Genomic DNA, 26,582 nt, shown 5'->3' on the forward strand with positions numbered 1-26,582 from the left:
AGGAATCAAATCCATGTCCCCTGCATTGACAGGTGGATTTTTAACCCCTGGACCACCAGGGAAGTCCAGATGGTTTGATTTTAAATCACAGTAAAAAAGGCATTTTACGTCACCATTCAAGACACACACACACACACACACACACACACACACACACACACATATGTATTATAAATCTCAAACAGAAGTTTCAGGAAACAATTTTTACCTCATTTGAGGTGGTGCATTCTGTATAGTATTTTTGTTGTTGTTCAGTCACTCAGTCATGTCCAACTCTTTGCAAACCCATGTACTGCAGCATGCCAGGCTTCCCTGTCAGCTTCACTATCTCCCAGAGTTTACTCAAAGTCACGTCCATTGAATCAGCGATGCCATCCAACCATCTCATCCTCTGTTGCTCCCTTCTCCTCCTGCCCTCAGTCTTTCAAAGTATCAGGGTCTTTTCCAATGAATTGGCTCTTCACATCAGGTAGCCAGGGTATTGGAGCTTCACCTTCACCATCAGTCCTTCCAGTGAATATTCAGGGTTGATTTCTTTAGGATTGACTGGGTGGATCTCCTTGTAGTCCAAGGGACCCTCAAGAGTCTTCTCCAGCACCGCAATTCGAAAGCATCAATTCTTCGGCACTCAGCCTTCTTTATAGTATTCTACTTTGTTTTTAAAATTCTGGTTGTTGCCCAATCAGGATCTGCCTGTGAGTCCCCAGCGGTGGGTAAGCCACAGCTCTCTGCAACATGAATGACATCTTACGGGTGAGAAGCCTGGGCCGTAGATGGTTACAGGTCTAGCCAAGGTCGCATCAGTTAACTCGCCAAAGGGCCAAGATGAGCACTCGGTCCTCTGATTCCCATCCTGTGGCTTTTTTTAAACCTCTCATAATTAATTTTAATGATTGTACCGTTGCGGCTTATTTAAATTACCCCAGGAGGAACATCACCTCTATTAGAGAAATTTTATTCTGGCTGCCCACCTGCTCTATTCACGGAAATGCATCTTTTGTGGGATTTCTTCTGGGTAATTAAGAAGGTCTGAGAAGCCAGTTTTACAGTCACTGATTTAACTGTAGATAACAATGAAGTTAAATAAAGAAGTTGGTTCTATTTTCAGGGGCCTATGAATGATCTGAATTAGAAGAGGTGTTCACCAAAGCACCCCCAGGTGCCTGGGGAAGGGTGCTTGTCCTTGAGTGACTCTGGGTCAGCTCCCACTTGGCGCCCCAAGGGTGGGGCCCTGGTGGGCATGGGTCACATTCCTGTTCTGCTTGGCGTTCTTGGGACGGAACCTTGTGAGTGCTGGTTCTGTCTGTTGGTGACTTGTGTGTTGACAAGACCCAGGGCTTCTGTGCACATCATTATTGGAAACATAACACAGTCTCCCAACAGTGCTGGGCAAGTGGGTGATTTCTCCGAGCCTTGGATCATTCTGTGCCCCTGGGTTCCTGGTTTTGGGTCCAAGGCATTAGGCATGAGATAGTCTGTGTAAATGGAGGAAAATGGAGGTATTGTACCCCAAAACTCTATGTAGATTACTTAGTATAATGGTAAGTTAAAAACAATAAAGTAAAATTTTATTAAGCATTTGAATGTCTATTCAATGTATTATTACAACATTTATTTGTGAAAGTGTTAGTCAGTCAGTCATGTCTGACTCTTTGCAACTCCATGGACTGTAGTCCACCAGGCTTCTCTGTCCATGAAATTCTCTAGGTGAGAATACTGAAGTGGGTAGCCATTTCCTTCTCCAGGGGATCTTCCTGACCCAGGAAATTGAACCCGGGTCTCCTGCATTGCATGCAGATTCTTTACCATCTGAGCCACCAGGGAAGCCCACATTTATTTGTGGTATTTGTGATTTGGTTTATGTGTATAAAAATTGTAAATAGAAAGGTTTACATTTCATCTGAATTCTTCTGATGTTGTAAATGTACTTTTAAAAAGGTGGGAGTGTTTATGGCACCTGACATATAGGAAAAAAAAACCTACAAAAAAATACAAAAAAATGCAGTATGGTAGAGTCAAGCTACACCTGTCACATGGATAGGAGTTGGGGAGTCAGGCCACCTCTAAAGCAAGCCTGGCTGGAGAGGACCAAGATGCAAACACCATTCTTATAAGATAAAGATGTGAGGGGGAGGAGAAGTCACATTGAGAAGTGATTCATTTGCTTATGGCTGGATTCAGCCAGCATTCCTTTAAATGCCAAATCCCCATGTACGTTTAAAAATACCCAGCTGGCTCAGAAACACTGTGCTGAGTGAAAGATGCCAGATACAAAAGGACACATATTGTACAGTTCCATTTATATGATTCTTCCAGAAAAGGCCTAATTATAGGGAGAGAGAGCAGATTCGTGGTCGCCCAGGGTTGGGGATGGAAGTGGGGATTGGCTGGGAGGGCAGTGTTGCTTGTGGGTGATGGAGATGTTCTAAGACTGCATTGTGGCACTGGCTGAGCATCTGAATGCATTCACTGAAAATCCTCACCGCTTATAATGGGTGAATTGTGTGGTATGTAAATTATACCTCCACGAAGCTGTAGAAAAACATGCATTTCAGCACTGTGGAAATTCATGGGGGTCTTCTCAGAGGAAGTAGGCTCTGAGCTGGATGTGAAGGATGGAGTGCCTTTGGTTAAGGAGGGACCGCCTTGGAGGGACCACCCTGGAGGGGCTTCCACCCTGGAGGGGATTCCAGCTGGAGGGGATTCTAACTGGAGGAACCCCGTCCTAGGGGAGGGGTGGGTGGGTGGCTGAGATGGAAGGAAGGAGATTGTTGCAGGTGAGAACATAAGGACACTGAAGGAATACTCACTAATTCTCAACCCTGGTTGCACATTCCTGCCTCTTGGAGAGCATTTCTAAAATACAGATGCCTGCGACCCATTCCTGAAGACTTGAATAGAATTAGTCTTGGGGAGATCTCAGACATGTTTTTATTTTATTTTTTAATGTTTTTTTATTGTGGTAAAAGTCACATAATATAAAATATACTATTTTAACCATATTTAGCTGTACAGCTCAGTGGCACTAAGTACATTCATGTTGCTGTGCAACTCTCACCATCGTCCATCTGAATTTTCCACCTTCCTGAACTGAAACTCTATGCTTATTAAACACTAACTGCCCCCCTCCCCACCACCTGCTCCTCTCTGCCCCTGACATCTATCACTGTACTTTCTGACTTTATAAATTTGACTATTCTAGGTATCTCATATAAGTGGAATCAAACAGTATTCATCTGTACCTACTGTATATTGGAATGTATTTTTAAGGTTGACTTAATATGTGTCCGGGCTACCCAGGTGGCTCCGTGGTAAAGAATCCACCTGCCAGGCATAAGATGCAGGTAATGCAGGTTTGATCCCTGGGTTGGGAAGATCCCCTGGAGAAGGAAATGGCAACCCACTCCAGTATTCTTGCCTGGAGAATCCCATGGGCAGAGGAGCCTGGTGGGCTACAGTCCGTGCGGTCACAAAAGAATCAGACATGACTGAGCTACTAAACAACAACAACAAAGTATGTCCTGCAAACAGATGGTACCTTCTATTTTTTGTCCCCCTCTGCTATACGGCAGGTTCTCATTGGGTATTTTACATAAAGGTCAGTCCCAGTCTCCCAATTTATCCCACTCTTTTCTATTCAAGTTCACTGCCCAGTGGGACATGACATTTACCAAAGCATAAGTAAATACTGGTCACTTGAGAGGATGTGGCCAACAAGAGACCCAAGAACTAACCTGGGGTAATCGCCCAGCTCCATACCCCTCCCCACCGTTCCCACCTGAGAGCTGTTTCAAGGACGCAGCCTTGAGATGGTGGTTTCTGTTGAGACCATCTGTTCCACCCCTTGGAGAGGGAATAAGCTACCCACTCTAGTATTCTTGGGCTTCCCTGGTGGCTCAGATAGTAAAGAATCCGCCTGCAGTGTGGGAGACCTGGGTTCAATCCCTGGGTTGGGAAGATCCCTTGGAGAAGGGGAAGGCTACCCACTCCAGTATTCTGGCCTGGAGAATTCCATGGACTGTATAGTCAATGGGTCACAATGAGTCAGACACGACTGAGTGACTCTCTTTCCCCGAGATGTTAATTTTTTTAAAGTTTTAAAAAATGAAATGATATTCTGATTGTCATTTCTTTTTTCCACTTATCAACTGGAATGCTTCTGTGGATGTCTTCTGCATCTCCTGTAGGGTTTCCCAGGGCAACATTTCACAGAGAAAAGGCAGGCAAACACATCCTTATTTTACTTCATTTACTTCATCAATTTCAAAGATGAATGTGTTTCCCATGATCCTCCAGTATGATTTTTTTTTTTTCTCCAGTATGATTTTTAAAATTTAAACCCTCACTGTGAACTCAGGGGCTTGAACAAACTTGATAGATTTCAAACCATTGTAGTCATGATCCTCGTTGACATTCAAATGGTTCTACCTTTGGCCAGTGGGAGTGCCTTCGGCTTGGACCTCGAGATCTTTGGACATACCCACCTTGGGGTTCCCACCTGCTCACGCCTCTTTCCTGAGATCCATTTCTTCCATCTCCTGGCTGACATGACAATGATTAGTTCATAACCTTGGGAGCTCCCCAGGTGTAAGGAGAAAGCAGCCTCGCCTCGCACACAGGAAGTGCAGGGAGAGACCAAGAAAGAGGCAAACACTCCAGGTGTGCAGGAGGCAGGTTTAACGAACGACGAGGGAATTGACACAGGAGGCTTGTCCTGGGTGGCTGAAAATCAGGAGATCTCCACACTCGCCCACCAAAACCTTCAAGTTTGTATGGGGGCCCTCGAGGAGTTCAGTCAAGGGTACGGACCAGATGGTCTCAACAGAAACCACCATCTCAAGGCTGCGTCCTTGAAACAGCTCTCAGGTGGAAACAGTGGGGAGGGGTACGGAGCTGGGTGGTTGCCCCAGGTCAGTTCTTGGGCCTCTTGGTGGCCACATCTTCTCTGGGTCCTCCTCCAGCATTTACTTATGCTTTAGCAAACGTAGCATCCCACAGGGCAGTGAACTTGGATAACTGCCATTTTCACAGTCATCTTCGATATATATAGACTAAGGTACACATATATCTGGAGAGTAAGTTCACCACCATTCAGGGAAGTTCAAAATAATTCAAGCTGCTCTCATGAACAGGCTCCTTCTGTGGGACTGCATATTCCTGCATTTAAATGGTAGATTTGGAGACTTCCCTGCTGGTCCACTGTCTAAGACTCCGTATTCCCAATGCAGGGGGCCCGGGTTCAATCCCTGGTCAGGGAACTAGATCCCACATGCCACAACTAAGACCCAGCCTGGCCAAAAAAAAAAAAAAAAAAAATATATATATATATATATATATATACACATATATAAATGAATAGTAGATTTATAATAAATGAATAGTAGATTTAGAAATAAACAATAAGGAAAATTCCTACCAGAAGGGTAACATTAGTGATTTTTGGTTAGGTTGCTAGAAGGTGGCTATTAGCATGGATATTTTACCTAATAGGGTGTCAGGGAACTGGCCAGCTTAGCTTAGGAGGCTCATTGCAACAGTTGCTATGGGGCTTGGTCAATTTCAGAGATTTTTGTCCTGTGATCTTGGTGAAAGTGGAAGTGTTAGTCACTCAGTCGTGTCTGACTCTTTGCAACCCCATGGACTGTAGCCCGCCAGGCTCCTCAGTCCATGGGGTTCTCCAGGCACAGGGATCTTCCTGACCCAGGGATTGAACCCAGTCTCCTGCACTGCAGGTAGGTTCTTTACCATCTGAACCACCAGGGAAGCCCTTGATACAGGGCTTCACAGAATGTCCATGAAGCAGAGACCACATGGGGCAAGAGGCATGGAGAGAAATGTACTGTTTCCAGAGGCCAGGCAGTCACTCTCCACCCCAGACACACCATGGAGATGTGTGACATATGCCCTCAGCATATCAGACTCTGTAACTTTGTGTGGCCCAAGCATTGTGGCCCATCAGGCTCCTCTGTCCACAGGATTCTCCAGGCAAGTATACTGGAGTGGGTTGCCATTTTGTCCTCCAGGGAATCTTCCCAACCCAGGGATAGAACATGCATCTCTTTCGTCTCCTGCATTGCAGGCAGATTCTTTACCACTAGCGCCACCTGGGAAGCCCTTGTTCCCAAGAATATGTGAAATGTTTATGAAAGTTGACGTGCATTCCTCTACAAAGAGAGCCTCCATAGGTTCCATAACACGGAATGGTACAAACAACATATTGTCACCACAATGCAGTGAAACTCATTAACATATGATAAAGAACACAAAGCCCCTTCAGCCTGGGAAATTAGAGCATTAAAGTCTATTCAATACGTTCCTGGGTGAAAGGAAATACATAAAAGCAAATTGCATAATTTCTAGAATATGATGATAATGAAAATAAATACATCCATCTAGGGGGTGCTGATACAGCTGTGGTTATGGCCTTGAAATAAAAATAAATGAATGAATTCAACATCCAACTCAAAATGTTGGACGAGACAACCCAGTAAGCTGGCTGAGAGCAGACTGAAGAAATGAGGTCAGAGGCAGAAATGCATGAATTAGAACAGAGCAAAGTGACAGAACTGATAAATATATGAATCCCGAGACTCCCCTGGTAGTCCAGTGGTTAAGATTTTGCCTTCCAAAGCAGAGGATGTGAGTTCAGTTCCTGGTCAGGGAGCTAAGATTCTACATGCTTTGGGCCAAAAAAACAAAACATAAAACAAGGCAACATTGTAACAAATTCAATAAAGACTTAAAAAATGGTCCACATTAAAAAACTTATTAAAAAACATATGAATCCTGATTCTTAGGAGAAAAATCAGGTGGGCAAACCACTATCTAACCTTATTATGAGAGAGAGAGAGAGAATCCAAAGACACAAAATAAAACATGACAATGGGGAAATAAGCAACAAAACAGAGCCTGTTGGAAAAATCATTATAAGCCACTTTTGCATTGCTGTGCAAATAAATGTGCACCTGGATTTAAAAAGGGGTACTTTCCTAGGAAAATGTTATTACCCAAACTGACCGCAGTGGACAAATAAAGTGTAAACAAACCAATTTCCATGGAAACAAATAGAAAAATCTCCAAGCCTCTATAGCTTCACAGGAGAATTCCATCAAATCTTTAAAGAATGTATACTCTCAATGCTACTTAAATTACTGTGGAGCATAGAAAAAGGTGGAAACATCAAGATTATTCAATAAAAGAAGCCTACACACCAATCTCACTGAGGAAGAGTGATGGAAAATTCCTAAATAAGATGTTAGTAAGGAGAACCTTTTAAAAAATGGTCCATTGGTTGAGACTCCGTGCTTCCATTGCAGGGGTTGCAGGTTCAATCCCTGCTTGAGGAGCTAAGATTTCAGATACTGTGCAGTGCAGCAGAAAAGTAAAACAAAATAAAAAGCCATCTTGGGACAACCGATAGCTGAACTGGTTTCTCTTTTACCTTCACGCTGTTGCCACATTCACTGTACTTCTGATACCAGATGTGTGCAGTGTCCCCACACCAAACCACTCTGTGTTACTCCAGCTGGGTGTCCTACAATTTAATTCTGTCCTGGCACCATCTACTTGGAGAGGGCATCAGATCCCATGGGGTGAGGGCTCAGTCCTACAAGACTGTTCCTACTCCACTTTAGACACCAGCTCCAAGTCCAGGTTGTCACCTGTGCTTCTGACTGATGGTTCTTATGTGAGGTTCTCATGATCCCCTTCTTGAGTTTAGTTAATTTACTAGAACCACTCATAGAACTCAGGAGAATACTTCCTTACATTTACCAGTGTATTAAAGGATATGATGTAGGATGCAGATGAATGACCTGATGAAGGGATGCATAGGGTGAGGTATGAGGGATCCTGAGGGCAGGAGCTTCCTTTCTTGTAGAGATGGTACATCACCTTCCTGGTACATGGATGCTCTTGGAACCCCACATGTTTGAGATTTTTATGGCATCTTCCACATGGAGTATTTTTCTGAAAAGGTCTTGCTTTTTTTATACTAGATTGATTTCTTGGTGTCTATTTTTAGCTACCATTCAGGGGGTGTCTCTTTGAAAATGTGTCTTAATCTCTTGCTGGGTTGTTTGTAGAATCTTTTGGATTTTCTCTGTGGACAGCGTGTCCCCTGCAAATAATGTCCATTGGACCTTGTTGATTCCAATCATCATCCTTTGATTTCTTTTTGTTTTCTGATTTCTTTGCCAAGGAGTGACAGGACAGCTTCAGGCAGAAGCAGCCATGCTTTGAGTTCTTGTCTGTTCCTTCCTGTGGGGTATCTAGTGGTCTCCCATACGGTAGGATGTTAACTGCAGGCTTTTTGGTAGATGCCCACTGTCTGTTAAGCATCCCTTTGTGATCCATTCACAAGTCACCCTCCCTTTAATTATGAGTCCTGTTGAATTTTATGAAGTGATTCTTCCACATCAACTGAGATAATCTGTTCATGTGCTGACAAACAATTGCATTAATAGCTATTCTATTATGACACCAACTTGACATCCCTGGGATAAACGCATACTTCATCGTGATGTGTTTGCTTAGAAACTGCTGGGTACATTTGGTTCATGTGTTATTTAGGGTTTTGCATCTGTTTAGAAGTAAGTTTGGCTATTGTTTACCATTCTCATTCTTTGGCTTTAGTTGTTGTTTAGTTGCTAAGTTGTGTCTATCTGTTTGCAACCCCATGGACTGTAGCCCACCAGGCTCCCTTGTCTGTGGGATTTCCCAGGCAAGAATACTGCAGCGGGTTGCCAGTTTCCTCTCCAGGGGATCATCCCAACTGATGGATCGAACCCATGTCTGCTGCATTGGCAGGTGGGTTCTTTACCATTGAGCCACCTGGGAAGCCCAGCATTTCTGTTAGCATACGCCATCTCTGGGGCTGGATGAACTGCCGGTGGGGGTGGGGGGGTACTGTCCAACTTCATGCTGCCTCCTGCCCTGGCTCTCCAGGACCTACCTTGGCCGAGCTTGAGGTGGCCACAGCAGGCAAGTCTGGGGACATCACGTCCTTTGAGTTCATGTCTGAGGGGGGCCCTGACTGGCTGGGAGACAGTGACTGGTTGAGGTCAGGCATCCTGGTCCCCAGTGGTCCAGTGTGGTTGTCTGGGCCCCGCCCTGCAAGGTGAGGACAGAGCCTCACCGGGGCGGGGCTTCTGCCTCACCTGCACCACCTCTGGTGCTGTCGCAGAGCCCCGACGTTGCACATGGTCCCCTTCACTATTTGCATTTCTCACCCTGTGCTTTTCCTCCTCTTCTCAGGGGCCACCCGGAGAGCGTGAGTGATGAGAGCAAACACAAATGATCCAAATTCTCAGGGGTCATTTTCCTGACACGTCAGGGTCAAAAGGAGAACATTAAAAGCATAGCTTAACCTCCTCTGTCACCTCAACTGAGTGTTTTCTCGAAAGAGGAAAGCAGGCTCAGGATATATGAGGCATTATTGTTGCTTCCGCTGTCACTTTATGACAGGAAAAGTGGTTGTTTCAATTTAAATAGATTTGGACATAGTTCTTCTTTGAATGAGCAAATTGAGGAAGAGAACATGTGTGAGATTTTGGATTTAAGCCCTTAAAAATTAAGATTAAAATAAATGGTGTTGGGACTTCTGTGGTGGTCCAGTGGTTAAGACTCCGAGTTCCCAATCCGGGGGGCCCAGGTTCAATCACTGATCAGGGAACTAGATCCCACACGCTGCAGCTAAGACCTGGTGCGACCAAATTAATTAATGAGTTAAATAATAAAATAAGTGGTCTATAATAAAATAAGTAGTTCTATGGTGGTCCTTCAGGGACAGAATGGGTCTGCTGGACATGACTGGTCTGGCTGATTTAACTGGACCAGTTGATTTTGACCAGCTCAACCATGTCTAAGAAGTAAAGTGTCCTGCTATCTAGGACCGACAGGGGAGAGAAGGTGTGTTGATGACCAGATCCTGGCTTTTGGCAGCCCTGTCCTTCTCTGATGGCCGAAAGGTGTGGGGAGAACAGGTGAGCGGGTGGGCCACCCCTAGTGCTGCTGACATCCCTGATCCTTCATTCCCACTGGGGTAATCTCTCAGGCTCAGGCTCATACTCTCTTAGCTAAAAACATCTCCCTATTTTAATATGTTACTAGAGCACATCCTTAGCCCCTTCCTCCCCTGCCCAGGCACGACTTACTGTGACTCTCCACCCCTTCGAGGGGGCTTTTTAAGTTCCTTATGTCCCCAGAGTGGGCTCCCTAGTGGCTCAGATGGTAAAGAATCTGCCTACAATGTAGGAGACCCAGGTGGATCCCTGGGTTGGAAAGAGCCCTTGGAGAAGGGAAAGGCTACCCACTCCAGTATTCTGGCCTGGGGAATCCCATGGGCAGAAGAGCCTCGTGGACTACAGTCCATGCTATCATAAAGAGTCAGAGATGAGCAACTAACACTTATGTCCCCAGAAGAGACCCCTTTCTTTAGTCACCCAAAAGGAAGAAGGGTGTGCCTGTCATGGTTTCCTGTCTTTTACGATTCATTATTTGCAATTATTAACCAACATTGACTTAATTCAAGTCTCTGGCATTAAATTTTTATTGTAAAGCATTCAGCATACAAAAAGGTGAAAAGAATAATGTGATGAACACCTGTGTACCCACAACCTACTTAACTTAAGATGAAAAGTATTACTGTATCGATTATCTATTTCTGTTAACATTCATGCCAACATGTAGTGGTGTAAAACAATAAACATTTGTTATCTTCACTATGTATAACATAGATAACTGATGAGAACCTACAGTATAGCTCAGGGAACTCTACTCAGTGCTCTGTGGTGACCTAAATGGGAAGGAGATCCAAAAAAAGGGGACGACCTAGAGGGAGTGGGAGGGAGGCTCTAGCGGAGGGGATATATGTATACATGTAGCTGATTCATGTTGTTGCATGGCAGAAACCAACACAACATTGTAGAGACATTATCCTCCAATTAAAAATAAATTTAAAATAAGCAAAAAAGAGGGGATATATATATATATATATACACACACATATATATATATATGCATAGCTGATTCATTTTGCCATACAGTAGAAGCTAACACAACGTTGTAAAGCAACTATACTCCAATAAAAATTAATTTTAAAAAAAGAAGGAACACAGGTCCTGCACACACCCTGTTCCTTATTAGCAACTTTGTCCTTGAAACATTGCTATAAAACTCCTGACCAGATCCTCCCTGGGTTGGGACACACAGTTTTGAGGGCATGAACCTGCTGTGTCCCCTTTTGCCTGGCACAGCAATGAAGTGACTTTTCTATGTCAACCCCCTCCCCCCCCCCCCAATCTAGTATCTTCTACATAAAGTCTGTGTGTCAGGGATCTGGGAGCAGTTCAGACCCCAGGGTCAGCTCCCTGGGCTCAGGGTCAAGATCAAGATGTGGCCTGGGGCTGCAGTCCTTGGAGGATTCATGTGACTGTTGGTAGGAGCCTCAGTTCCTTGCTGTGTGGCCCTCTCTGTGGTGCTCTGTGGGTGATCTCACAGCATAGTGGCCAGTTTTCCCCTGAGTGAATGATGTAAGAATAGTGCATCCCTTTCAGGACCTGTTCACTAGAGACGGCCCAGGGAAGGTGAAGTGGGATCCCCCTTTTGAGGGGATTGTGCAAGAACTTGTGGAATGTTTGAATCCACCACAATGAGCTGTGCAACTAGATCCCCTCCCTGCTGGCACCCTCTTGTCCCCACATAGAGGTAACTGCTGTGAGAGTTAGATGTTTACACTCACTGCGTTTGTCAGCGCAGCCATGCCTGTGAGTTTTCTTGTCTTGAAGTATGATGTAACTGATATCAAAGTGCGTGTTTTTTTCTGTAGCTTGCCTTTTCTGCTGCATCTTATGTGTGTGAGATTCATCCCTGGGAAAACATGTAGCTGTCATTTCGGACCTTCTCAATGGTGTGTGGGGTTTCATTGTAGGAATGTGATATAACCTGTCTGTTCTCCATTGGTGGATGTTCAGGTGCTTCCCAGGTTGTTACTGTTACAGACAAGGCTGTTAGGAATACCCAGTGTGTCTCTACAAGAGCCAGATTTGCCTAGAATATTTAGCGAGACTGGTAATTGTTGCAGGAGACAGTACACGAGTCTTCCTGTTTTGCAAAAGCAGCAAAATTTGTTTTCTGAAGAGTGTCTCCTGTTGAGCAGTCCTGCCAGTTTTGCATGTGTGTGTGTGCGCGTCCCGCTTGTCCTATTCCTTGGCAACACTTACTATTGTCAGATGTTTTTAATTTTTGTCAGTCTGGTGGGGAAAGTGGTATCTCTAAGGGGTCTTAGTTTACATTTCTCTGCCTGCCAGTAAGGTTGAACATCTTTTCATTTATTTATATGAAATTATATATATATGTTTCATGTATTTTTATTCTGTGAATTACTGATTCATGTCATTTATTCATTTTCTAAATTCTTTTAAAGATATTTATTTGTGTTGGGTCTTAGTTGCAGTGCACGTGCTCTTCGTTGTGGCATTCAGGCCTCTCTCTAGTTGTGGCACATGGGCTCAGTAGTTGCAGCTCTCAGGCTTAGCTGTCCTGTGGCATGTGGGATCTTAGTTCCCTGACCAGGGATCAAACCTGGGTCTGCTGCATTCGAAGGCAGATTCTTAACCAGTGGACCACCAAGGAAGTCCCCATTTTTTGATTCTTACTGATTTCTTAGTGATCCCTCTTTTGGTTTATGTATTATAAATATCTTCCCCTTTTCTTCCTGGTGACATAATGTGGGAGCTAAGAGCATGGACTTAGGGGCTAAGTGCCGGGGTTAAACCCCAGCCCCAGCACTTCCTGTGTGACCTCAATCATTTTTATGAGCCTCAGTTTCCCCACCTGTAAAATGGGGCTGATGATCATCTTCGCTACCTTGCAGTGGTGCTGGGAGGATTAAAAGGTGCCCCCCTGTGAAGCCTGAGTGCCTGTCCTGGTGAGCACAGGATGGATGGAATAACCCTCGCTGTGCCAGGCCCCACGGACCGTGTGGAGATCCCAGCATCTTGCCTGGAGCCCTCCAGAGCGCCGTGTCCTCCTCTGATATGACTGCAGGCAGTGCTTCTCTCTGACTCCTGGCGTCTGGATGACTGCCCCCACCCCACCCACCCAGCATCCTTGAGCTGCCTGAATAGAAAATGAAATCCCAGCATCCCTCCAGGGACGGCTGTCAGGGGATTGGAAGGCATCAAGTGCCTTGCAGCAAAAATAGAAGCCTCTTTTGCTTAGGAAGGAATAGTAGTGAGGAGGGCCAGGTTGACCCAGGCTGGGAGGGCTCGTTTCAATCCCCTGCTTCCGCCCTACGCCAGCCAGAGTCTGTGCAGACCTGGTGGACTGCTTTCTGCCTTGGCACTGAGTTCTGGTCTTTTATACCTTGGTGTCTAATTGTCCTTTCCTTCCCCAAAGCCAGGCAAGGAGTCCATGACACAGGACTGGTTTAATATCAAGCATCACTAGGGAAATGTGTCAGGATTACAGAGTTGTAAACACCCCTACCACAAAGAGCAGGGGTAGCTGTGCTTCAGTCCTTGGGTCACCATCTCCTGCTTAAGGTCAACTTTATGGAAGATGAGGGTGCTGTTGGGTCAGGACATGTTAATTCAACCCCAATGTTAATCACTTAGCTCTAGACTGTATAAGGAGCTCCCAGGTTTATTTAGTAGAACCCCGAGGGAGGATTTTACATAAAGCAAACATAGAGAAAGAGATACTGAACATCACAGCCAGTTTGGGTTTGTAGCAGATTTCTGGGGTTTGACACAGATAGAATCACCACACATCTTTGCTGCCGACTCTGCCTTCAGGGTGGTCTCTCAGGCCCCAGGAGGGGAAACAAAAAACCCTCTTGAGAGAACAGTCCCTTCTCAGTAAACTCATCACATAGAAATTCTCTGTGTTGGAATTTGGAGAAGGAAGTGAGGAATCTGGGGACAGAATGTTAGCATCCGTGATGCCTGCCACCTTCAGGCTTTGAAAACTAAACTTTCAAGAGTGGAGGGTGTGACTATTTTAATGGTATTGATTTGTGTGTTATCCTTAATTCAGTATTTTAAGAGGGTGTTTAGAAGCCACTTTCTCAAACAAAACAATTGCTTTTCAAACTTGGATACCATTGAAGATGGATTTCAAAGCCAGTCTCTTCCCCAGACATTTGTACAAATGAGAATCTTAAGGTTTGAACTTTGATTCTAAAGACACAACTTTTTGCCCAGAAGGAGCAAAATAATACCTGTGGGTGTTTCTATCAATAAATTATTAGCATTTGAAGACCTTCCCTTGCATCTTGCTAGAGGACTCTGTTATTTACAATTTAAGATTTTTAACTTGTGAACATCCCATTGGTGCCCATCCATGGAGCATCTCAACTTTACCATCGCTCTCTCCCAGCCCTGAGTCCTCTTCATGCAATGACCTGGGCTGTGTCCCCTGCGTCCATCTGGCTCAGAGGACCTGGAGCCCCTTTCTGAGGTCATCCCCTATTTCCCCACAGTCACTGGTCTGTGGCCAGTTCTTGGGGTCCCAGTTCTTTCCCTGCCCTATATGAGACTGCTGTGCTTGACTGACACTGTCCCCCAGGAAGCAGCAGACCCCCAGGCCCCACCCAGGCCCCACTTCCCAATTCCATCCTGTGGTTCCAGTCACACCCAAGGGAACACGGGCCATCTCGCTGCTTACCCCAGGGCAGCTTGGCTGAGCTACAGAGCCAGGTCCCAGAAGCCACCTTGAGCCATGGCTTACCTGCCAGATGCTCACCTTTGCCAGCTGACTGTCTGCTCTTTGAGGAAGCAGAGTACAGCCAAGTCCCGTGTCCACGTGTGCTGGCCTGAGACAGCAGTGCAGGTGTGAACCTCCATTCCAGGCTTTCCCTCACGCAAAGGTCCTTCTAGTCTTACGAACACCTGAGTTTAAGGGCTGCTGCAGTCACCAGTGGAGAAGGCAATGGCACCCCACTCCAGTACTCTTGCCTGGAAAATCCCATGGACGGAGGAGCCTGGTAGGCTGCAGTCCATGGGATCGCTAAGAGTCGGACATGACTGAGCGACTTCTCTTCACTTTTCACTTTCATGCATTGGAGAAGGAAATGGCAACCCACTCCAGTGTTCTTGCCTGGAGAATCCCAGGGACAGGGGAGCCTGGTGGGCTTCCATCTATGGTTCGTACAGAGTCGGATACGACTGAAGCGACTTAGCAGCAGCAGCAGCAGCAGCAGCCACCAGGCTGGGACCGCAGGAGTCACACCTGAGCTGACTGTGGTGTGCTGACGTCTGCCTCTGATGTACCTGACCTTGGCCATGGCGCACTGCACACACCCCTCCCAAACCCCCGCCCAGGGCTTCTACTCACTGTGGCCGGAGTCCTTTGTCAGCAAGTGATTCCTGAAGCCTGGATTATTACTGCTCATCACATCCCACCTGTTCTTCCCCATAGTGTCCCAGGTCTCCCTGCACCTTGGTGCCCAGGCTGCAGCCCCTTACAAAGCCCAATGTTGCCAGTTTAAGTCAAGGAAATTCCTTTAGCCATAGCTCATGGGTCAGCTGGAGAAAGAAATTTTATTATGGGCAGTGGGTTGGTGGTTCTGCTGTGCCGATGTTTCCAGGCAAACTTTCCATTTCTGTCGTGGACAGGTGACCTCCGTCTCCTGCTCCTTGTCCCCAGGTGAACCTCAGGACAACTCCCAGGTCTGGGAGTCCGTGAAACTGTGGAATTTGCATTAACTTTGCGAGAAAAAGCTTATGAAGGTTGGTTCTGATCCTTCTCCCACCAGCACTGCCCTTTCCAGGGCTCCCAGGGCAGCCTCTCCTGCTGTGGTGGGGAGGCTCCTGTGAGCAGGCCTGTCTAGGGCCATGGCCATTTTCCAGATCCCCTTCCCCAATCGCCTGGGCCACCACCAGGCCTCCAGGATCTTTCTGGACCTGGACTCTCCCACTGATTCCCCTGCCATATTATCAAAAGCAGCTGATCACCTTTATCAGCAAATCTGTGAACCATCGAGCCTCAGGAATATTTAGAATTTGTTTATTCCCAAGCGTCTGGAAATGTGACATTTTATACACCCTGTTTGATCAGAGATCCAATTTATTGCTGGAAGTGTGCATGTGGAATCATGGGGACCCTTCTCAGGGCAGTGAGGTGGCATCTGTGAGAAAATTAATTATTTCTCAAACCAGATACCTACGGCTGTAGCCCCAGTATTCACGGGAGCATCAAATCTCGTGGTGTTTGAAGTCAGGAGGCTGAAGGGCTTTGGTTGGCAGTGTTGTCTGTGCCTGAATTCTGCTGTGGGCCTAGAGCTGGCAGGCAGAGGGCCTGCCTTTCCTTTTGCACTGGTTCTGAGGGCAGGGGGCCCCAGAGGATCTGGTCATCAGCATGTGGACAGGAAGTGGCTCCACAGAGTCTCCTGGTCTCCTGGGACTTCCTGTCTCTAGTCTCACCAGGGAAGCTGGCCTCAGGATGACGTAAACACCCACCAGCCTGTGCCTGGACTGACCATGTCGACAGTGGCTGCGTGTTTTAATCTTGTGGGGAGTTCCCAGAACTGTGAACTCAGAACTGTGTCCTGAGTTCCCAGCCTGGAGGTTGATGATATAAGAGGATGAGGGGGTTATTCCGGGAATGGCTGTGAATTACCAAAAGAGCAGATTCTGGTATTTCTGTCCAGTCACGCGTGACCTAAAGGGACAGAGCAGGTGACTCGTGCTGGCTGCATCTCGACGGGATGGGTAGAGACCAAGGACATGTGTTTGGTACAAGGAGGAGTGGCCGGCTCATACATGGCTGAGGAGATCCTGAATGTTCCAAACCTCTGGGTTCATTCTGGCCGCTGTGCCTGGCCAGGGGACGGGTGGACTAAGGGCAAACCAGGGAGGCGACAGTGGATGCCCGAGGCCTTCCTGGATGCCCCCACCCACAACTTTGCTGGACTTGTCTTTGAGATGAGCCATCTGTCGGGAGACGCAGGTCAGGAAAACAACACAGCTCTGCTATAGCTGGCGCAAGCCAGGGCCCCCTAGAGGTTGGGGAGAGGGCACTGCCGCAGGGGAAAGAAAATTCATATTTTCTTTAGAGAAGATGAGAAGTGGCGCTGGATCCAAGCTGTAGGTGACCTTGCTGCTGAGTTACAATGCTGCTGGGAAAATGAGAGAAGACAAACACGAAAGGAATGCTAATGAATAGTGGTGGCCAGGAGCCCGGAGCCCTGACACCCCGCCATCCACAAGGGGTGCTCGCGTGAGGTCTATAAATAGACACTTAAAACCGGATGCTAAATTGAGCTGAGATGTGGGCCTGCTTCCTTACGTAAGGAGCTGAGTGCCGCCGGCTGTCCTTCCAAAGTACTTTGACGGTTGGGTGTCTTTGTAGGGAACCTTGGGGAGCAGGTGGGGTGCTCAGGCTACAGGTAGATGACACTGCTCTTTCAGGGGACTCACAGGTGGGAGGCAGGGGTTCAAGGGAGGGAGAGCTGGGCTCTGGAGTCCCCCAGGTACTTCTGGGCCTGGAGGGATGGGGGATGCTGGACTTCTGGGTGAGGGGCCCTTCCACGGACGGTGGTGTCAGGGGTGGTGGTGGCTGGAGGAGGGAAGGGAGGGAGGGATGGGTGCAAGAGACTCCAGCCTGTGATGGAGGCTTCTAGGCCCTTCTCTGCCCTCCTTGGTCCCAACTGGGCAGAGCTGGGGTGGGGATGCCCAGGGAGGACTGTTGACCTTTCTGAGTGACCTGCTTGAGGTCACAGAGCAAACCTGGAACACACCAAGGAATTGAAGCCCCTCTCCTGTCTCCCAGGGAGGGTTCTTGCTGCTGGACATAATATATAGTGACTTTTTTTTTTCTGGCTATACCATGCACCACATGAGATCTTAGTTCTCTGGCTTGGGATTGAGCACAGGGCCCCTGTGTTGGGAGCTCATAGTCTTAACCGCTGGACCACCGGGGAAGTCCCTGGACATGACCTTTAGTACGAGCACTAACCACCAAGTCACTTCCTCCTGGAGGGGTTGGACAGTGTGGTTGGCAGAAGGAAGGGCAGGCTGTTGAGGCTGCCATGGCCCCAGGTGGTGTTCTCCAGGTTTTGTGGGGTTTCACCTTCATCCCTCCTGTAAGGTGGTTCCCACTGCCCCCATTTTATACATGATGGAGCTGAGGCCGACACTGTGAAGGGACTTGAGAGGCAGCAGAAGCACTTGCCCTTGGAAAGAAACAGATAAGGGAGGCAAACATCCTTGCTTCCCAGGTGGTGCTAGTGGTAACGAACGCGCCTGCCAATGCACAAGATGTAAGGGATGCAGGTTCGATCCCTGGATCAGGTTGATTCCCTGGAGGAAGGCATGGCAACCCATTCCAGTATTCTTGCCTGAAGAGTCCCATGGATGGAGGAGCCTGGCGGGCTATAGTCCCGCCAGGGACTGTGCATTGCAAAGAGTCAGACACGACTGAAGCGATTTAGCATACACGCATGCACAGGGTGGAGGGTAGCAGCTTACGGTCATGTGACTTGATCACCCTGTGGCTTGGTCACATTGTGGATCTTGGTCACAATTGGAGCATCTGCAACCTTCTCAGGGCTGGCCCATCATTTTCTTTTACATCTAGATCAAGGCATCTGCACTGGATCAGTTTTGGGTGACCCCCAGTATCCCCAGTTAGCCATTGGCCATACCTCCTGTTTTCCCCAAAGAAGGACACCATCCCCTGACTGCAGACCTGAGGCTAGGGCGAAGGTAGACTCCCTGACCAGTGCAACTGTTCACGAGATGCTACCAGGAGGTGGGGTGCCAGGGAGGAAGCCGCCATTGCCATGGTTTTGGAAGGAACAAAGAAATTCCTTTATTACTTACTCTGACTTCAGCCAAATGAGGAGAAAAGGCATTTGGATGTGACATTTCAGACCGGGAAACCCATCCTCTTGCCCCACCGCAGGCTCCCCATCCCGAGTCATCTCCTGCCCCACATGAACTCCCTTCCAACCCATGGCCTGGTGGTCCTGACGCCTTTGACTCTTTGGCTTTCTTCTCCAACTCGCACTTGCGAAGCACCCTCTGTTCAAGGAGACCATGAAACCTGAAGTCCTCTTTTCTGTTCTCTTCCTGAAACTGTGCTGCCTAGGAGGAAGGGTGGGCTGGGAAGCCGGGCAGGGGAGAGGAGAGGTGGCCTGCCTTCTCTCTCATTCCTTTAATCTCCTTTCATCCCCCTCCAGCCTCCACTTGCACACCCACCTCTTCTGAGAGTGTCCCAGAATACTGCTTCTGCCAACTAGTGGGGTCAAGCTTTGTTGTGGGAAAATACATATTCATGAGGGCTTTGAGGAGCTTCATTGAAATGCTGACAGCCTCTCCAGCCAGAGTGATACATAAGCCATCGCTTTATTTGTCCAACACGATGTTAAGGCAATGATCATGTGATGAATGGCCAAAGAAACACTTTAATTATTTGTTTCAGGGTGATTTCTGATCATCTCATTAGAATTAGAATCAGTTCACTTTCCCAGGTATTCAAAGCCTCTCACTCATTTAAATTTCTACACCCAAAGGAGCGCTCTGTAGGGGCACCCATGTCATTTCTGAAACCAAAGTAATTTCCTCTCTTTTCTTCTGTTTTATTCCAGAAAGATTTCATCACCAGGAGGGTTTTCAGGACCTTACCAAACTGCTTGTTTTCGGTAAGAATTGAGAGGTTACCTTGCATGGTGTGTGTGGGGTTTGGCTTCTGACCTGTGTGAAACCGAGTCATTTTACTGGAGGGTTGCTGCAGGTGGGGCTGTACAGCCCTCCGGTTCTTCACTTCCTGGGTCGTTGGGTCTGTGTGTGAAGTGTGAAAGTGTTAGTCCCTCAGCTGGTCTGACTCTTTGGGATCCCATAGACTGTAGTCCACCAGGCTCCTCTGTCCTTCAACCATCTCCCAGAGTTTGCTCAAATTCATGTCCACTGAGTCCATGATGCCATCCAACCATCTCATCCTCTGTCACCCCCCTTCTCCTCCTGCCTTCTATCTTTCCCAGCATCAGGGTCTTTTGCAATGAGTTGGCTCTTCAAATCAGGTGGCCGATGTATTGGAGCTTCAGCATCAGTCCTTCCAATGAATAGTCAGGACTAATTTCCTTTAGGATTGACTGGTTTGATCTCCTTGCTGTCCAAGGGACTCTCAAGAGTCTTCTCCAGCATCACAATTCGAAAGCATCAATTCTTCGGTGCTCAGCCTTCTGAGCGCTGAAAAACTGAAGAAAATAAAAGACCTAGTGGAATATTTATGTATCTTGAAATATCATTAGAGTATCAATGATACTGACAATTGACAAGAAGCTGAGCTCCCTTAATGATTGCATTCCGCCACCTGCAGTGTTCAGGACAGTCATTTAAGTGAATACACTGATCAGTGTTCTTTGCAGAAAAGTATATTTCTTCTTCAAGAGAAAAGTACAACGAGATAGATATTTTTAACTGATAGTTATGCCAGAATGAACCTCGGAGGAGATCTGCAGAGAGAAGAGACTTGGATGTATTTACTTTTCTACTGCAAGGGAACCATCCTGTCTGTAACTTCAGAATACTACTTCTCAAGAGCGTGCCTGTTGTCTTTTCACAGATATCTTTGTGAATGTTCTTCCACTCAAATAGAAGTTGGGGGCTGTGTTCTATTTTTTTTCTCCTGGAGAATTACATTCTGAGCCTCACTATTCCTATACTTATACAACAGGCCCTTGAGGTAGGAAAAGGTAAGACACACGTGTGCACAGGTCCGTCAGAAAAGACCATTAATATTAGCAACTTCTTTAAGAGAATTGGCACTGAAGCTTTTTAAAATTTTTCTTTATTTATTTGTTTTATTTTTGACTGCACTGGGTCTTTGTTGTTGAGAGGGCTTTCTCTAGTTGAGGCAAGTGGGGGCTACTTTCCCATTGTGGTGCGAGGGCTTCTCTTTGTGGTGGCTTCTCGTTGCAGGGCACAGGCTCTAGACTTAAGGGCTTCAGTAGTTGCGGCTCCCAGGCTCTAGAGCACAGGCTCAATAGTAGTGGTGCATGGGCTTAGCTGCTCTGAGGCATGTGGGATCTTCCCAGAGCAGGGATCAAACCATTGTCCCCTGCATTGGCAGGCAAATTCTTAATCACTGGTCCACCAGGGAAGTCCTAAGCCACACTGAAGCCTGCCTTGTGCTTTACTGCCTGACCGCTGGTCTCTCTGTGGGCTTGTTCACTGCAGAGTGTAACCCTTGGTCTGATCCTTGGCAATGTCTACCCCAGTTTCTCGTGGATCATAGATGGTCAGGAAGTCTGTGATTGCATGTTTCTGACACTTTCAGAATCTCATTGTCCTCATCTGTTCAGTGAGGACTCATGACCCGGGGGCATGGTCCTGAGAAAGAACCACATGACAGATGGGGAGGGCATAGCCCATGAAAGCTCCCCTTGCCGCCACTTCCTTCTCAGAGGAGGCAGAGAGCAGCTGCTACGATTGCTTCCCTGCCTTGGTGTGTGTGTTCTCAAGCACTTGGAAACGCCTGCTCTGACACCAACTTTTCTTTTTTTTTAAGTTGCACGTTAGGAGAGAAAAAATTCATCAACACCTTTTTTTAAAAGATGAAAAATGTTTCAAGAAAATAGCACTCTGAGCTGCTACTCAGAGCCCAACATAATTTATGTGATTAAATGAAAGGAAGTTAGCCATTTCTCTATGTAATTTTTATTAATGATGTTCAGATGTAGCTAATTATATCCACTTCTAATTAATTACATGAGTGTTTGCACTGGCCTTCTCTAACTGTGCTCAGTGGAGTCCCAGGAGATGGTCCCTAAAATAGTGGCCCACGTTCAGATCTGACTGGGGACACACTGTGTGTACCATGACCCCACCCCCACCCTGCCCCCACCCCGGGTCCCAGAGAGCCATATTAAAAGCCTTGACTAGTCTTGCAAGAAAGCAACTCATTAAATTCTGCATAACGCATCATTTTCCAAACTTATTTATACCACGTGCACGCCTAGATCCTCCAGAAAATGCTATTTAAAGTCAGAACAATTCTAATACCCTAGCTTGGGCTCAGACTGCTTGATAACTTATATGTTGTTTGGGTTTTGTTTTAATTTCCTTTTAAGTTTTTTATTTTATATTTAAAATTTTTTTTATGTTGGGTCTTCATTGCAGTAAACAGACTTTCTCTATTTGCGGGCTTCTGTTTTCGTGATGTACAGGCTCTGGAGCACACGGGCTCTCTAACTGTGTCATGAGGGCTTAGGTGCCCCGTGGCATGTGGGATCTTAGTTCCCCGACCAGGGATCGAACCCTTGTCCCCTGCACTGGAAGGAGGACTCTTAACCACTAGACCACCAGGGAAGTCCTCAGGGTGTGTATGTTTATGGAGCCAGCCCTTCAGTCTCCCCAAGCAACACTGCTGGGGTCTTCTCATGGGGCAGGTTGTCCTGCAAAGGGCTGTGTTTTCATATAGTCGTGGTTGCCACAGACTCATCTGAGACCATCAGGTACTGTCCTTCAGTCGTGTACACAAGTGCAGGGAAACGTGGGGATGGCATGCCAGCCCTTCAGGGGGGCTGTCAAGATGAAGATTAGTTCTTGGATGTGCCTCCTCCCTCCTGCTTGGGCCCCTCTGTGGCAGAGACCCTCACTTCCAGGGAAGGCCATGTCATTGACCATGTCCTGACCTCGGGGCTCAGAGCTGGGACTCAGCTCCTGGGGAGGTCCTCCTGGGAAGGTCCTTCTGGGAGAGGCAAAGGGAGCCCTTGCCCTCTGGTGATCAGCTAGGACGTGTCTGGTGCTCTGGTGGCCACGCATCTTTGTGTTAGGGAGGTGAAGAGGGGACCCCAGGGGAGGTGACCAGTCAGTGTAGCTGGTTGTGTAGGAGGAAGTTCCTCTTGATTGCTCATCTTGAAGGGTGAGAGCACATTCCTGCGACAGAGAGGGAGGGAGGTGGGGCAGCACCTGGCCTGACAAGGACGGAGGAATGGGAAGGTGAGATAGCAGGGCAGACCGCCCTATTTAGACGGACATGGAACCTGGCAGAGTTTCACCAGGGGCCAACTCTTGGGATGAGTGTTGAAGATGGGAGCCAGGGTGAATTGGGCCCTAGAGACGCCTCTTGTGGCTCCGGGGGGAGACGATGTGGCTGAAAGAAAGGCTGTAGGGTGGAGGAAGGGCCTGAGGGGAGCTTCTTGGGGAGGAATGTGCAGAGGGTCCTAGGGAAAGAGTAGTCAATGAGGGTAGGAGATGGGACCTCGAGGGAAAGCAGGTCACTTTGGAGGTGGGAAAGGATTGTTGGATTCCAGCTTCAGGAAGGATGGGGGAGTTTTTGAACAGTGGGTGGAAGCAGAGAGTCAGGCCACGAGTGGGGGTGGACTCAGTGAGAGCCTGAGGGGACTAGCCAGAAAGTGCAAGGAAACCAGGAAGAAGGAGGGGCCTCTGGACTCTCTGGCTGTGGCCAGGTGGTGGCTGCCCGGAGACCGAGGAGGATTATAAAAGACACGGTGAATGTAGACTTTTTCTTCTGCATGGAAGCTGCCCAAGAAACCGGGGAGAGGAGAGAGTGTGAACAGTGGGAACAAGATATTCTTCAGTGAGGATGGAAGATTATGTTCATTGTGGTCCAGGGATGAAGTGGTGGGTGTAAGGACGCAGCGAGGAGGGTGGAGGGAGAGGGGACTGGTGAGGAGAGAATCCAGGGGTTTCTAGCTGTGATCTCGCCTCTCTCTGGGAAGTAGAGCCAAGCCCAAGACCGCAGAAAGGAATCCCTGAGATGCAAATACATCCAGCACCTGCATTCCTCTTTTGAATGAATGTCTCCAGGCGTGGCCAGGGCACTTTGGGACAGTGCTGTGATTCACCTTGGGTTGCTTGTGAGAGTCGTCCCTAGAGATGACCACCAGTATTAGTTTCAGCCATCAAGACGCCGGCGTATCTGTGCGACCTCCCTAAGTCCTGGCTGAGGAAGAGCGACGCTCTTTGGGAAGTGTGTCTGTTTTTTGTTTGTCGATACCCAGTCTTGCCAGCCCCACTTCGGGTCCTGCAGCCAAGCAGAGGCATCGCGTGATGGGAGCTCTGCGAAGCTTGCCAGCCTGAGACCTGTCCCTTGCCAAAGAAAATTAACTCTCGCCTGGGAGACTGTGAGATTGCACTTGAGAAAAATCCATCAGCTGTGCAGACTGGTTAGCTTTGGGATAAATCCTGACTTCCTCTCCTTCTCTCAAGCTTCTGTGGGGGTTGGGGGGTGGTTGTAGATTGGGCTGGAGTTTGCAGCATTCCAGCTGTGCCCATGTTAATTGCAAGGACTCCGCTGGACTCTGGAAGCCCCCATGGTCTCCTCTGTGAGGTCCTATGCATGCACAGAGCAGCCTGGGAGCAGCCCCCTTGCCTGTGATTCCCCTTCTTTCTGCTGCTTCTTCCTCCCGCCTCCCCTCAGCTGGTCCAGAGGTAGCCAGTGCACCCTTCTCCTGGGCAGAGCTCTGTGCCAGGCAGACGTAGAAGTAGGCTTAATCAGAGCTTCTTCAGTTCTGTAAGTGGAGGTCTTGATTCCTGCTTTCCAGAGAGGAAGATGGCTCGTGGACATGAGGTCTTAGACCCTCGGGCTGAGCTGGCTCTCCCGGGCATGGCGTCATGAGGGGAGCCTGCAGCAGGCCTCCCAGGTGGGTTCCGAGGCACCCACCACCTGCAGCTGTGGTTGCCCAAGGTCACGGTTACTGTTCCTAGGAGGGAGGGGGCCCGGAGAGATCCTGGGGCCCAGTCCTGCTCTGATGGAAAGTTGCTTTGCCCCCTGAAGCATTTTTGTTTTCTCATTCTGTAAAGGACTTGGGGCAGGGCAGGGGGGAAGCTTAGTGGGTACAGGGTTCATTTGTACGAGATGAAGGGAGCTTGGGGGATGTATGGGGTGGTGGTAGCACAGTGGTGTGAATGCACTTGATGGCACTGAACTGTGCACTTGACAGTGGTCTGGATGGTAAGGTTTATGTTGTGTTTATTTAACCACAGTTTAAAAAACAAGAGAGAGAAAGGACACAGCATGTAGCTGGTAAACACTCACTCACTGAACAGGCCCGGCCATGGAGACATCGGTGCATATAGATTCTCCCTGTAATTCATGCTCTGAGTTTCCGCCCCCACCTCTCTGGGACTTGGTTTCCGGCCTCTCTTGCTCATCTCCCCCAATGTCATTGTCACTGTCTCTGTCCTTCTTCCAGTCTGGTCCAGCTGCTGTCTAGGGTAGTTTTACCAGGATGGAGGTGTGTGTGTGTGTGTGTATGTGTGTATAGGTGTGTGTGCAACTGTTTTTAGTTCACACCTTTTAAAAAAAATTTATTTACTTTTTAATTGAAGGATAATTGCTTTACAGCATTTTGTTGTTTTCTGTCAAATATCAACATGAATCAGCCATAGGTGTACATATGTCCCCTCTCTCTTGAACCTCCCTCCCATCTCCCTCCCCATCCCACCCCTCTAGGTTGACACAGAGCCACTGTTTGAGTTCTCTGAGTTCACACCTTCTTGATATGTGTGTGGTGTCAGTGTTCAGTTCTGTGATTGATTTTTGAATATTAAACCAGCCTTGCATTCTGGACTAAATGCAACTGAATTGTGACATATAATTTTTATATATAAACTGATTTGACAGTTTTTTTATTGTTTCTTTGTAAACTGTTTCAAAGTGACTTGCCTTATATTTTGTATTCATATAACATCAAGTTCAGGTTTGGGTATCAAGGTCATGGTGGCCATTTAAAGTGAGTTGGGAAGTGTATCTTCTTTTATGTTCCCTGAAAGATTTTGGGTAGTGCTGGTGTTTTGTTGTTGTTGTTTGATTTTGTTTTTGCATAACTGTTTGGAAGAATTCAATTGGGAATCCACTGGGATCTGAAGTTATTTGATAAGAGGAAAGAGGATTTTAAATTGTAGATTCAATTTCTTTAGTAAATACTGGACCATTTGGATTTTTGTTTCTTCTAGTGTCAGATTTGCTAAGTTCTGTTTCAGTAACTTGTTCGTTTCATATAAATTGTTATTGGGTTGTTCATAATATCCATTATTATATTTTACAAGTGGTATCCACCTTTTCATTCCTGATACTGTAATTTGTGTGCCTTCCCTCTCTCTCACCTTTTATCAGTCTAGCTAAGGCTTTATATATTTAATCTCCCCACTCAAAAGTCATCATTTGGGCTTGGTTGATTTTTCTCTGTTGCACATTTGTTTTCTATTTTATTTTTTACCTGCCCTACATTCGTTTTCTTCCTTTACCTTTATTTGAGGTTTAATTTGTTGGTCTTTTCAAAGTGTCTGTGTGCTCAGTTGCTCAGTTGCATCTGACTCTTTGTGGCCCATGAACTACAGCCCGCCAGGCTCCCCTGTCCATGGGATTTTCCAGGCAGGAATATTGAAGTGGGTTGCCATTTCCTTCTCCAGGGGAATCTTCCTGACCCAGGGATCGAACTCATATCTCTTGCATCTCCTTCATTGGCAGGAAGATTCTTTACCACTGCACCACCTGGGAAGCCCTAGTAAATGGATATCTAGATTATTTATTTTTCCAGTGTTTTTTGTTTTCTAATAAATGAATTTAAGGCTATGCATTCCCTTATAAGCCTCCTTTAACAGAATCTA

General features: G+C 47.2%; 1 protein-coding gene across 1 annotated transcript in view; it reads left to right on the forward strand.

Moving 5' to 3' along the window:
• Nucleotides 1–26,582, forward strand: part of APBA2 (amyloid beta precursor protein binding family A member 2) — a 134,010-nt gene that overhangs the window by 56,410 nt on the left and 51,018 nt on the right. Inside the window, exon 3 of the mRNA XM_061159624.1 lies at nt 19,592–19,645. The gene's annotated coding sequence lies outside the window, so the exon portion shown is untranslated. The remainder of the gene's footprint in view (nt 1–19,591; nt 19,646–26,582) is intronic.

The sequence above is a fragment of the Dama dama genome, chromosome 13 (genome assembly GCF_033118175.1).
Source record: "Dama dama isolate Ldn47 chromosome 13, ASM3311817v1, whole genome shotgun sequence".
Classification (NCBI taxonomy): Eukaryota; Metazoa; Chordata; class Mammalia; order Artiodactyla; family Cervidae; genus Dama; species Dama dama.